Source organism: Notamacropus eugenii, chromosome 5 (assembly GCF_028372415.1).
Source record: "Notamacropus eugenii isolate mMacEug1 chromosome 5, mMacEug1.pri_v2, whole genome shotgun sequence".
NCBI lineage: Eukaryota > Metazoa > Chordata > Mammalia > Diprotodontia > Macropodidae > Notamacropus > Notamacropus eugenii.
In genome coordinates, this window is record NC_092876.1 from 217,991,673 (window position 1) to 218,004,674 (window position 13,002).

General features: G+C 42.7%; 1 protein-coding gene across 3 annotated transcripts in view; it reads left to right on the forward strand.

Annotated features, from left to right (window-relative positions):
* Positions 1 to 3,602: 3,602 nt before the first annotated feature.
* TANC1 (tetratricopeptide repeat, ankyrin repeat and coiled-coil containing 1) overlaps positions 3,603 to 13,002 on the forward strand; it is a 259,324-nt gene continuing 249,924 nt past the window's right edge. For all 3 annotated transcript variants that reach the window (XM_072612108.1, XM_072612110.1, XM_072612111.1), the window contains exon 1: positions 3,603 to 3,744. The gene's annotated coding sequence lies outside the window, so the exon portion shown is untranslated. The remainder of the gene's footprint in view (positions 3,745 to 13,002) is intronic.

Below are 13,002 nucleotides of genomic sequence, written 5' to 3' on the forward strand. Positions count from 1 at the left end.
CTCTTTCCATATATAATGTAAAGCCAATTATAAAACCTTTTAAAGTGCAAGAGATGGTGATAACAGAAGAAAGCATACTCACCCTACCCACAACAATATCTGGTCCCTTCAGTAACACAAAATCAAAAGAATGGGAATAAAAGATTTTTTTTTTTATGGAGAGGTTATTTAAATTACTTGAAACTGGACTTATTTAGTATTTTAGAAGCTTATTTTGTTCCTGTGGTAATACTAAGTATTAAGCAGACCACAATCAACTTCTAACCCTTAGTAGACAACTTGAGAGAGATGCCTAGGCTCATCAAGTTTAAGTGATTTACTTATTGTTATACCACTTGTTTCAGAAGTAGGATCTGAAATGAGGTCTTCCTGTTTCTCATTTCATATATTCATTCACTTATTCATATGGAAAGCTCAAAAATGTTCCAATGTTTTCTTTAAAACATTGATTTTTGTGGGAAAATTTTTAACCAGCAAGTTTTTAAATAATTACTTTATATTGTGGTTTTCATCATTCTTTTCTGTTTAAACTATATGTTCTTCCTACCTCAAATACAGTTGTTTTGATGTTCTTTCTGTGATGTAGCTATATGTAACATTAGCTGTTTAAAGTTGGAGATTAAATTGTATAGTATAACATGTGTATTTTGAATTACATAAACATTGTAGGAAGAAGGAGAGACAGGGCCCCTCTGTGTACAAATTTCAGATTGCTAGCCATGTGACTGCTTAAAATATTAAACACCACTGAAAATGTTACTTTATATCAGTGCTCTAAAGCCACTTTAAAAAAAATCAAGTCACTAAAGAAAGAACTTAAAGGAATTAATGGTAACTGATAAATCTATAGATATCTGTTAGTTTCTAATTATAGGGAAACTTCATTAAATTCAACCTTAAATCAAAATTTTTGTTCAATTATGTCCCCCTCCTTGGGGCTCCATTTGGGGTTTTCTGGGCAGAGACACTAGAATGATTTGCTGTTTCCTTCTCCACTTTACACATCTGAGGAAATTGAGGCAAACAGGGTTAAGTGACTTGCCCAGAGTCACTCAGCTAGTAATTAAGTGTCAGAGGTTGACTTTGAACTCAATGTTTTCCTGACTCCAGGCTGGGGCACTCAATCCACTGGGCCACCTATCTGCCCCTCCAAAGCATGATTAAACATAATTTTTATTGCATATATTGGAAGACAGAATTTGGAGAAAATAGGAAGTAAAAAAAAGTAATGCAAAGAATAAATTTGACCTGCTATACGTTAATTTGTAGTGGGAGATGAGCCAGCCAGTCTGTTGCCTTGACTTTCTTACTAGTACTGCTTCTTTTACCTCTTAATATTACACATTTATTAGAATCAGGTAGGAGGGTCTCTTTTGTTTTGCATCCTCCTGCTTTCCCTTTGGTGCTCTGTCTACTCACTCCTGTTAATGGTAATTTGATAACTTTCGTGCATTTAAAATATCTTAAAATAACATTCACAAGATCTCCTTCCTTCTTAGTGTAAATTAGAATGAATTACACTGTGGGTATCTGTAATGTGACTTCTGAAGTAGGACAAAGGGTGCCTTTAGCAGCATTTCTTTTTTGTTTGGATGAGTTTATAGCTCAAACATTAGGTTCAGAATAACTAAGTTTGAAACTACAAGGGAAAATTCAACAAATTTCAGTAGTCCTGTTATACTGACAGAGTTCCCTGTCACTTAGTGCATCTTTTTACTGGAGTCTAGAAACATGGAGATGCTTATTGCTTTATCTTCATTCTGAGAAGTACTGTGTGAGGAGCCAAATTTTATGGGGAACTCGTTTAAAATACGGTTGTCCTGAAAAGAGAATGTCTCACAGACTAGGTTATGGGTTGCCTGTAAACCAGTTTATAGCAACTTCTGTACATATGTTCCCCAATCCCACTGATGAAGCAAACCATGCAAAATTCCTTCTGAAAATACGACAGGCACAATTGATTAAGGGTGCGTAGGTCAGGGCCATATGAAGCATTTGGACAAGGTAGACTACACCTCGTCCTAGAATGAGAGCACGGGGTAGGTGTTACTGTCTTAAAAACGGAGTGTTGGATCTAAGGTATCCAGTGCTTTCACAAGCTCGAGATAAATAGGCATAGTTTTCACTCAGGCTTTGCAGGAATCTCTCCGCCCCACCCCCTTTTTTTTTGGAGGCCCAGACCTGTTATTTTATTAGTGTGGGGAACTCCCAGCGTGGAAAGTCCATCTACCAATGCAGATCAGCATCTTTCTTGCAATGTTTAATCACAGAGTGAGAAGTGAAGAGATTTGATCAGGGTCACCAAGCCCGTATAGATTAGGGGCAGGAGTTAAACCCAGGTCTTCCGGACTAAGGAGTCTGCTCCTTATTCACTGAAGTCTAGGGGAAATGGATTTAGAAAAGGAATGGGGGAACACAGAGGTCATCCAATGCAAACTCCTTGTTCCACAGGTGAGAAGTTAAGTGGATTGTCGAAGACAACTACGTGTAGAGCTGGCATTCGAACTCAGGGCAGCTATCTCTAAATCCTGTCCCACTTCTTCTTTACAGGTGAACATATTTTGGGTCGCCAGTTTTTTGATTTGCAGTTACAATCCAAAATGATAATGTTTTAAAAACTTCAAATTCCTACAGTGTTAATAGACAACGATTGCATTTGACATAGAAACACTTGGCGGGGGGGGGGGGGGGGGAGGGGGAGGGGGAGCCCGAACTGCAGGAGCCACGCAAAGCAGCGGGGCAGCCCGGGTCTGAGCTGGCGGCCACCTCGTTATCTGCGCGCTCCGCTTTGTTTGTCGAGGCTGAACAGCAGGGAGGGGATCTTGCCCACCGGACCCTCGCACCGCCTCAGCGAAGCCACCCCCAGCCACAGCCCTTCCAAAGGGAAAGGGAGAACTAAGAACTAAGCGGAGGAAACAAGCAGGCGAGTGCCAAAAATATATAAATAAATAATTAACACCTCCACACCCCCCCCCCCCCCCCGCCCCCAACAACAACTCCAAACTTCTGCTCGTCTAATTGCTCCCACATGTTTTCCTCGGTGATTTCCAAAGGGCAGCCAGACCCGGGCTGGGGGTGATGGGTGGTGGGGGAGAGGAGACAGCCGGATCCCTTTATTGATCTGAAGGAGGAGGAAAGAAGGCCAGATCACCCCTCGCCTAGTGCATCCTCACTCCCCTTCGTAGGGAAAGCTCGGACCTTTAGGGACAGTCTCCTTCGCTGAAGCCCGGACTCGGAGTCCGCGGCGGGGTAGGAAGGGCACCGCGCGCAGCGTCCATTTAGCGCTGCTCCCGCAGCGCCCCAGCCGGTCCCTTCTGCAAATAGACTCCGAGCGAGGGGGGGGGGGGGGGGGGGGGGAGAGGAGGAGGAGGGGAGAAGGAGGCCGGGGGAGCGGGGCGGGAGGAGGGGATGGAGGAAGGTGCCTTCGGGAAAACGCGCAAGGGCGGGGATTAGCGCTGCCAATGAGGCCCCGGTGTTGGCCTTGCTAGGCGGGGAGACCCGGCTCGGAGCAGCCGCCTGGCAGTAGCAGCCCCGGGAGCGGCTGGAGGAGGAGGAGGAGGAGCAGTGGCAGCAGCCCCAGCGGCAGCGGGGCAGAGGCGGCGGGGGGCGGCCGGGGCGCTGCGGGGCTGGGCTGGGCTGCGCTGCGCTGGGCGCTGCGGGGCTGGGCGCGCACGCCGGGACCGCTGAGCCGTGCGCCTGGGGGAGCGAGCGCCCCGAAGGAGCTGGAAACTTTCCCGGCGGCAGGTAACTTGGCGCAGTCCCGGGCGCATGGGGAACAAGACGGGGCTGACTTCTCGGGAGGATGTTTGTTAAATTCCCGGGGTGCGGGTGGCAGCACGCGCTGCGTGCAGGGTGAAAGGAAGGATGGGCGTGGGAAAGTTTCTCTCGCCGCACCCCCCCTTTCCCTATGCACCCCCGTTTCCAGCCGCCAGGGAATACGCTCGGACATGTTGGGTGCTCCGCGGGGCCTCGGGTCTGAGCAGCAAGTCCGCCCTTTTCCTTGCTCTTCCTGCCCTGCCCCGCCCCGGCCCGGCCCGGCCGCGCTAGGCCAGCTGCTGGGCTGGTGGGAATGGCCCTGGCGCTGTGGAAGTTTGGGGTCCCTCCTCAGGCACTTCCCCGTCCCGTGCTCTGGGTCCTTTTTCCTCCTCCCAGTTCTGTTGCCCCCAAGCTTGGCCAGGGCCTGGGCTGCGCCTGGTACCTGGGGCGGGGGAAAGTGGTGGGAGGTAAGGGGTACCTGGCACCGCTAGATTGGGGGAAGGACGGCGCGCAGGGGCGTTGGCAATGAGAGTGACCGGGGTCTCCAAGCTGGAGGGGCAAGTGTTGGAGGGAGATGGATGGTGATGTAAGCGACATTCCCCGTAGAAAGTCTCCAACTTTTAAAGAAACAATATAACATCTCTCAACTCCTCTCTTCCCCCCTCCCTTTTTTCTTTTGTACTGTGTAGCATAAGGATGGTTTGTCTTGGATAAAGGAAAAGAATTGTGTCAAGAGTGCGTCTACTCCTTCACTCTCTTAATTTAAAGTCAGTGTAAATCATCTCTTGGGGAGATGAAGGGTATTGACCTCGGGGTCTAGGCAGGGGCACAGTTTCCCAGGGGTGGGGCACTCCACAATTCCAGTCTGGAAAGGAAACCCCAAGCGTTGGGTGCTCTCTGTAGATCAAGAAAAGTCTCTTTAACTGTCTTTAAAAGTTTGCTTGTTTTATGGTGCTAGGCTTCTGCCCGGAAATGTGGTGATTGATAGCCAAGTAGAGGAGCCACTGGGGGTGGCGAGAACCCGCCGTGAACCTAACCGTAGTCATCCACTCTCACCTTTGTTTATACTTAGGAGCATGAATGGCTGTACCTGGAATGATGGCTTTGGAGATTATCTGCAAACTCCAAATTTAACTTTGAGAGCAGAAAATAGGTCCTTGGGCAGTTAGTTAGTCCGCTTTAATCCTGAACTTGACTGACATAGAACGCCCCATCCCCTTTACTTGCAAACTGGAGGACACAGCAGTTGAATGAGTTTTGCTCAGGATATCCCCCAGACGCCCCTGCTGGAAGGAGGTGCCTAATTCAAAACCTTTGAAGAAAGGATTTAGGAACTGGCTCTTGTCACTAAATAAGGCTTGTGTATTGGTTTTCTCTTTCGGTGGGCTAGTGGGGAAGAAGGGTGCCCTAGGAAAAAGGGATGTTTGTGTCTTGTCTTTGCTTTTCCTCTATCATCCTTATGTTTGCCAGGGTGGCACTGTAACGCAAGGGGGAGGGGTGCCTAAGACTAGTTACAGATTCAGGAGTAAGTAAAGGCTTCCCCATCTGGCAGAGTAGTGTCAGCCCAGCTACTGGAAAAGGCAGGAGATTTTTTGGCCTTTAACAGCTGCCTTTTTTGATTGCTGGGAACGAAAGAATTTATGAGTGGCTGAGAGGTGTTCATTATAGTATTTTGAATGTTTTACTCATGAGCCTTGCAAAGAGATTACATCGAGTGTGTTGATTTCTGTGCAAAGTTTCTGTGTGAGCCATAATGCTTGGTGGGTGTCAGCCAGAGTGCTTTTGTAAGTATATCCTGGTGGTTTTAAAATTAAAAGTATTCTCAAGTAAAGGAAGTAAATATGGTATCTGACATCCTTCAGTGTTTCCGCCCAGTGTTGGTCCAGTTACTCACCTGCCAAGTGATCCTATTCCAGAACTTCCTGACTACTGTGATTTGACAATAAAGGATGGGAAATAGTGTCATTGACTTGTAGTGAAGTCAGGAAAGTCCAGAAATAAATTTAAGGTTCTCTTTAAGTGACCTGGCCTTGCAGATGTGGTGCAACAAACTTAATTTTGCTAGTAGTTGGAAGTGGTAGATTTCCTGCTTTCTCTGGTTTGGTTAAACCCTAGAATGGACAAATTATTATTTCTGTCCGTTGTACAGCACAAACATAGCTTTTTTCATAGCCAGCCTTGCTCAGCTTCCCATAAAAGCCTGTAGGGAAGGAACGTTTTGTTGGTCTAACCACACTCATTTATTTGGTGCCATTACAGCTTTGTGATAGTGGTGATCGGAGGGCATAATTTTAAGGACAGTGAAGTAATCTTGATTAAATTGTTCATTTTTGTGCCACGTCATCTTCTGAATAAAGTGTTCCTGATTAATACTTCATCCCCCAGGGAAGCACTAAAACCAGCATCCCTGTAAAGAGAGAACTGTAATCCATAGTATAATTATGCCTGCTAGCATAGCTGGAGGTTAACATTATGTCAATGTTTCCATTATACATTTCTAATTCAATTGTTAAGGTTTTGTCTGGGTTACAAATGGACTTTGAAGGTCTTAGAGAGTAGCTTTTTTTTTAAACCTGCCCAAAGTTCAGTTTAATTGAGAAGTTAAAGGGGTAAATTTGTGAAAGCAAAATCTAGCCCAAGGCTTTTTGTTTGTTTGTTTCGGTGAATTATGCTGGTTTGGTTTCCAGCTTTTTTTTTTCCTACCTGTAAAACTAGTAAAAAGCAGCTCCTTCCCTGTCCTTTTTCTAATTAAAAAAGGTACCAAAAGGCACATATGACCAGAACCAGTTGTGTGACCTTGAAGGAAAGTCAATTCACCTCTCTCTGGCCCTGTGCAGTAAATGAAAGGCCTTGGCTTAGACAGTGATGTTCAGGAAATAACATTGGTTTTGGAGTCATGATATGGATTCAAATCTTAGGGAAGTCACTTAATGTTCTGTATCTCAGTTTCTTCATCTGTCAAAAGAGGGGATTGAGGCTATGTGATCTCTGAGGTCTCTTACAGCCTAATGTCCCTTTCTAGTTCCAAAATTCTATTAGAAGAAAAGTGAAAACTGGATTTTCTATACTTAGTATCACCTCCTAGCAGCTTCTACCAAAAACAAACATTTATTAAGTACCTACTGTTTGCCAGGAACTGAGCTTGGCCTCTGTGATTACAAAGAATGAAGTGATCCATCCTCCAAAGAAGCTGTATAAGCTTGAGCAAATCATTTACTCTGAGCCTCAGTTTCCATATCTGTAAAATACAGGTAATAACTCATCTCATGGTATAGTTTTGTGAAAAAGGACTTTGTAAATGGTCAAGGGCTATATAAAATGAGCTATAATTATAATGGAACAGATTTGGAGTTAGAGCACCTGGATTCTGATCCAGGTTTTGCCACTAATTATCAGTGGCAAGTCTTATTGACTTTAGGCACCTTAATCTCTGTAACTTTTCTGTGCCTCAGTTTCCTTATCTGTAGAATGTGGCTAGATGGCTGACTACTAGAGCTAGAAGGTACTTTACAGATCTTTGATCTGAACTGTATATTGCTGCAGTGAGAGTGGGCCAGAGCCGGAGAGTCAGGCAGACTAAGGCTAATCTGTGACAGTTTCCCATAGCATGTTTTTATTTACATATGGACTGGTTCTCTTAAGAGAACAGGAATTGGCAGGTGTGCTTCATCAGGAATTAAAAACCAGGGCAAATTTTAAGAAAACCTTTCTCAAAAGTTTTTAAAAATCACCTTTCTGAGCACATATCCCAGATAGTCATCTGTCTAGAACTAATAATTCTATATTTGACAACCTTCTCTCCTTTCTTTCTTCTCCCTTTCATTTTCCCTTTTTTCCTCTCTTCCTTGCTACCTTCCTTCCTCCCTTCCCTTTCCCCTATTCCCTCCCTTCCTTCCTTCGTTCCTTCCTTCCTATTGTTGTAATCTAGGCAACATTCCTAAGATAATGACTTCTCCAATCCCACACCTCTTTCTTTTGCCTTTCATTTTGGTATCTTCGAGCCTAATTGCAAAGCCTGGTTGAATATCCTATTTCTGTACTATCTTTCCTGTGTGCTGCTTACTACTGATGTCTGGATAAGTCTGCTTCTGGAGCCCTGGCCTTGTTAAATCTTTCTTTTATGCCATTGGACTAATGATAGAGAAGTGACAAGTTCCTGGTGACCCATTTTTCCCTAGCATGCCATCCCCAGATGATTTTGCTGCAGTCTTCTAGTCTATTTATGAACTTTAAGGGGCCTTAAGTGCAGTTTGACACTCATCTTGAAGTGCTTATGGATTTTTTAAGAGACCCTAAAATGAAATTATGTGCTAAGCTTTAGGCCTTCTTAGGTCTGAACACTGTCCATCTCCTCCACTTCTAAGAGCTTTTCTTATTTATAAATTTTAAATTTTCAGATGAAATCTTGTTTTAAAGTGAAGATAGTGTTACATACTTACTCTGGCTGCTGAAAAAATATCTCTTGACTAGAAGAAAATGAGGAAAGCCCTATTAAACCTGAAGGCCCTCTTGTTTTTTATGTTGGGGGTAGTATTGAATAAATAGTATAGAATGTTTGTAAAAAAAAAAATGGTTGAGGACTTTATGAAGCTTGCTGTGAGTGAAAGAAAACTGAGATTGAGCCTTGGCTCTAATGAATACTCTAATAGGTTTATGACCTCTGGACAAGTCACTTAACCTCCTTACACCTTCCATTTCATCTGTAAAATGGGGATAATAGCACTTGCATTGCTTAACAGGGTCATTGGAGAAAGTGCTTTGTAAACCTTCAAGATTTAGCCTGTTTCATCAGAAAAGGCCATGAATTTAAAGTCATTGGTTGTGGCATTTAATAACTGTGTAACCTTGGGTAAATCATTGACATCATCAGATCTTAGGATCTAGACTTAAAGCTAGAAGGAGCTCAGAGGCCATCTATTTCAATGGTCTTTTCATATTAGCTGTTCCTTGCATCCTTCATCAATTAAAGACTTAGGCTTTATGTTCTTTTTTGTTAAAGTTAAATATTATTCTTGCCATTAATAAAGCATTTTTTTTCTATCTCACCTTCTTCCCCCACTGGGGAAAAAAATCTTGTGACAGATATGTATAGTCAAAGAAAACAAAATTCCGCATTGACTGTGTTCAAAAATGTGTGTCTCATTTTTCATATTTAGTGTGTTATTTCTCTTTGAGGAGATTTTGGGTCAGCTACGTGGCTCAGTGGATAGAGTTCTAGGTCTGCAGTCAGGAAGATGACCTGAGTTCATATTTAATCCCAGACATTTAGGAGCTGTGTGATTCTGGGAAAGTCATTTAATTTCTATTTTCCTCAGTTTCCTCAATTGCAAAATAGGGATATTAACCTAAAAGCACCTACCTTCCAAGGTTGCAATGATCATGTGAAATAATATTTGGAAAATGCTTACTGTAGTGCCAGTGCCTAGCACATTTATCTAAAGATGCTTATTCCCTTTCACTTGGAAGAGATGGATGATGTCCTTCATCAGAGTTTTTGTTGTTTTTTTTTTAAATGATGCTGTTGTATAATTTACTCTCCTGGTTCTGTTTATTTCACTCAAGCAGTTCATACAGATATTCCCAGTTGTCTCGGAAAAAAAAGAAACCCAGTTTCTTTCATCACTTCTCCTGGCACAGTAATATTCCATTACATTTGGGAGCTATAATCTGTTCCTCCCTAGCCCAGTTGGGGAGCACCCTTTTAGTTTCCAGTTCTTTGCCACCACAAAAAGATAGGCATTATCTCCTTAATGTAGAGCTGGAAAAGACTCTCGTTACCATCTATGCCATATTCTTTTTTGTATAGATAAGGAAATTGAAACCAAGTAGGTCAGTGCTTACTTAGCACAGTGCTTGGCCCATAGAAGGCACTGAATAAATGTGTATTGAGTTAAAATGACTTGCCCAGAGTTACATAGGTAGTAAGTTGCAGGGCTAACATTTGAACTAAGGTCTTCTGAGTTTAGAGCCATTACCCTTTCCATGGTACATGATACCTTCCCCACTTCCCTAAATCAGCCTTGGGAGGGGCAGCTAGGTGGCGCAGTAGATAGAGCACCAGTGCAGGAGTCAGGAGGACCTGAGTTCAAATCTCACCTCAGACACTTGACACTCACTAACTGTGTGACCTTGGGCAAATCACTTAACCCCAATTGCCTCATCCTGGGTTGTCTCCAGTCATCCTGATGAATATCTGGACACTGGATTCAGATGGCTCTGGAGGAGAAGTGAGGCTGGTGACCTGCACAGCCCTCCCTTACTCAAAACAAAGTCAAGTGCAAGTCATGTCATTTCTCTGATGGCATGGTCTTTTTCAGCAGTGAAGGATGAACACACGTATCAAATCAGCCTGGGAATTGTGGCTGGGGTTAACTTTACCCATAGCTACGGCTGAGAACATTTCACCTTAAAAAATCTCATGGCATGGGGGATGAGGGAGATTTCTTAAGGTGAAATGTTCCTAGCTTGTAGCTATGGGTAAAGTTAACCCCAGCCACAATTCCCAGGCTGATTGACCATGTCTTGCGCCCTTCCCCTCTGCCTCCCCCCATCAGTTAAAGAGTTGTGAGTAGTGGTGTTGGAGATTATATTCTTAACCCAGAACCATAGAGCTGGAAGGGACCTCAGAGAAGTTTAGTCCAAAGACCTCATTCTGCAAATACATAAAATGAGATTGCCCAAGGAAGCATAGGTAGCAAGTAATGAAGCAGAAATTTGAACTTGGGTTCTCAGACCATGTCAGGACCTCATTCCAAGGCACTATTTTGTCTCTAATTCTAAATCCATTGTGCCTGACCCTGTCATGTTACAGCTAAAGAAAAGGAAACCCAGAAAAATGAAATGACTTCTCAAGCTTAGAAAGCTAGATGTCTTTAGAATTAGGAGAAGAATCCAATATTCTAGTAGCCTTAGTCTTTACGTTATGCTATATTAGTCTTTCTTCGTCTTTTACCAGGGCTCGGGAATTATCAGTGGTTAATTGTACTAATAGGTTTGTCTTATGCTCCCTAATTTATTTTTTTCTTTTTCAGTTAACAAGCATTTCATTTTCTCTTCCTTTCACTCTCCCAATTAAAAAAAAACAACATAAAAATGAAATCCTTATTACAGATATGCACAATCAAGCAAAACAAATGCATTTCCGCATTACCGCTGCTGACAATGTGAACCCATCTCTGTTCTGTTAGGAGGTGAGTGGCATTAGTCCTCTGGAATCCTGTTTGCTCAGTGCATTGATTGGATTTCTTAAGGCTTTCCAAGTTGGTTGTGTTTACGATGTTATTATCATATTCCTTACTGTATGCATTGTCCTCCCTGTTCTGCTCCCTTCACTTTGCATCGGATCATAGAAATCTTCACAGGTTTTCCTGTCTTCTTCCCTTTTGTCTTTTCTCAGAGCACAATGGTATTTCATTATATTCATATATCATAATTTGTTTAGCCTTTCCCCAATTGATATACACTCTTAGCTTGCAGTTCTTTGCCTCTACATAAAGATCCTGTAGAAATATTTTTGTACATATGGATCCTTTTCCTCTTTCTTTGATCTCTTGAAAAGTATAGCTGAGTTGCAAGGTATGTAGTGACTGAGCAGAGTTTTAAATTGCTTTAAAGAATGGCCAAGCCAATTCACAGGTCCACCAATGGTGCATCAGAATGTGCCTGTTTTCTCATAGCCCCTTCAATGGTCATTTTCATTTTTTGATATTTTTATCAATCTGATGGATATGAGGTTGGAACCTCACAGTCACTTTAATTTTCATTAAATTCTTAGTGATTTGGAGCATTTTTTTCATGTGACTGGTATAGTTTAAATAGCCTCTTTTGACAACCACCTATTCTTATCTTTACCTAGATGGTCATGAAATCTATTTGTGGGTAAAATGACTTTGTCTATGTGAAGTCCTTTGGATTGAAATTTGATCCTTCTGTTTTCTTATTAAGGTGATTAACATGAATTGTAAATTTACATTAGCCTAGAGTAGAGCCTGGCTGTTTCAGTTAAATTAGCTGAAGGCTTATTACTAGGAAGTACAGAAGTAATTTAAAAAAAAATCCTTTCACTGATCTTGCTATTAGAGTCTACTGATTTGCAGGTGGTCAGCTAGGAAGAAGTCACTTGGATAATAGCATCAGATTAGGTTAAAGCAATTAAGTACTGTTGTGTGTAGGCAGCAGCTCTCCTAGGAGTGCTTTACTTTTAGTAACTTGGATGAACATTTTTTGTGTTTCACCCTCCTCCGAAAAAGTAAGTTACCTAAAAAGTGATGAAAATGATATGTGGAGGGTTTTGTTTGGTTGGATACTGGTAGATATAAGATCAAATAGGAGAAATTTCAGACTAGCCCAGGGGTAGGGAACCTGTAACCTTAAGGCCATGTGTGTGGCCTCTGAGTCCTCAGGTACAGCCGTTTGACAGAATTCAGTTTGGATTCTCTACCCTTGGGCTAGCCTCTTCAGTTGGGGGAATATTTCTGCCCTTTACTCATCAGGGGTCTTCTTCATCTACAGTCTCTTTAAGTTGTTCCTTTTTTTTAAAGTTATGAACTTAACAAAAGCATCAGACATGAACATTTCAATATACAAAGAACAAAAAAGAGGATTGGAAATGAAACTAGGAACTTTTAAGTCATTTTTTAAAATGTATATTTAATGTTGTAGTAGCAGAACTACTCATCTTTTTCCCTTTCTCAACTTCCCTCTGCTTTCTTTTGTGATTTTTGAGAAATGTTTCACTGAAGGTTCTTTTCTCCTTCCCTGCCCCACCTACCCCTCTATATCTAACACTAACCCTCATCCCTCCTTTCTCCCCTTCCCCACCCCTGAAGCCTTTTTTTTTTTTTTTTAGTAAATTCATATATTCTGACAAAGTACATTGACCCATCCTAACTAGCTTTTGCATGGAGGGAGTCACGCACTCCATTCCTGGACAGAGAGAAGCTCTTACAGCTCAAACCCTGAAGTAGGTTGCTGTACACCCATGACTCCGCTATTTAGATTCATCACTGCAGGGAGCATCTGGTTCTGCATTTGTTCCCAGAATGCAAGGTGACAGCTAGCCTGGAGTGCTTTGTAGTTTGGATTAGCACCATCAATTATTAATGTTTATTGAGCACCCCCTGACTGTACTATGTGCACTTGAAGAAAAGCTCTGTGGAGATGAGCCAAGGGCATGGTTGCCTGTCCCTTGGGAGTTAATGTTTGAGACAGACAGAGGGCATTGATGCTGGCACTCCAATGACCTAT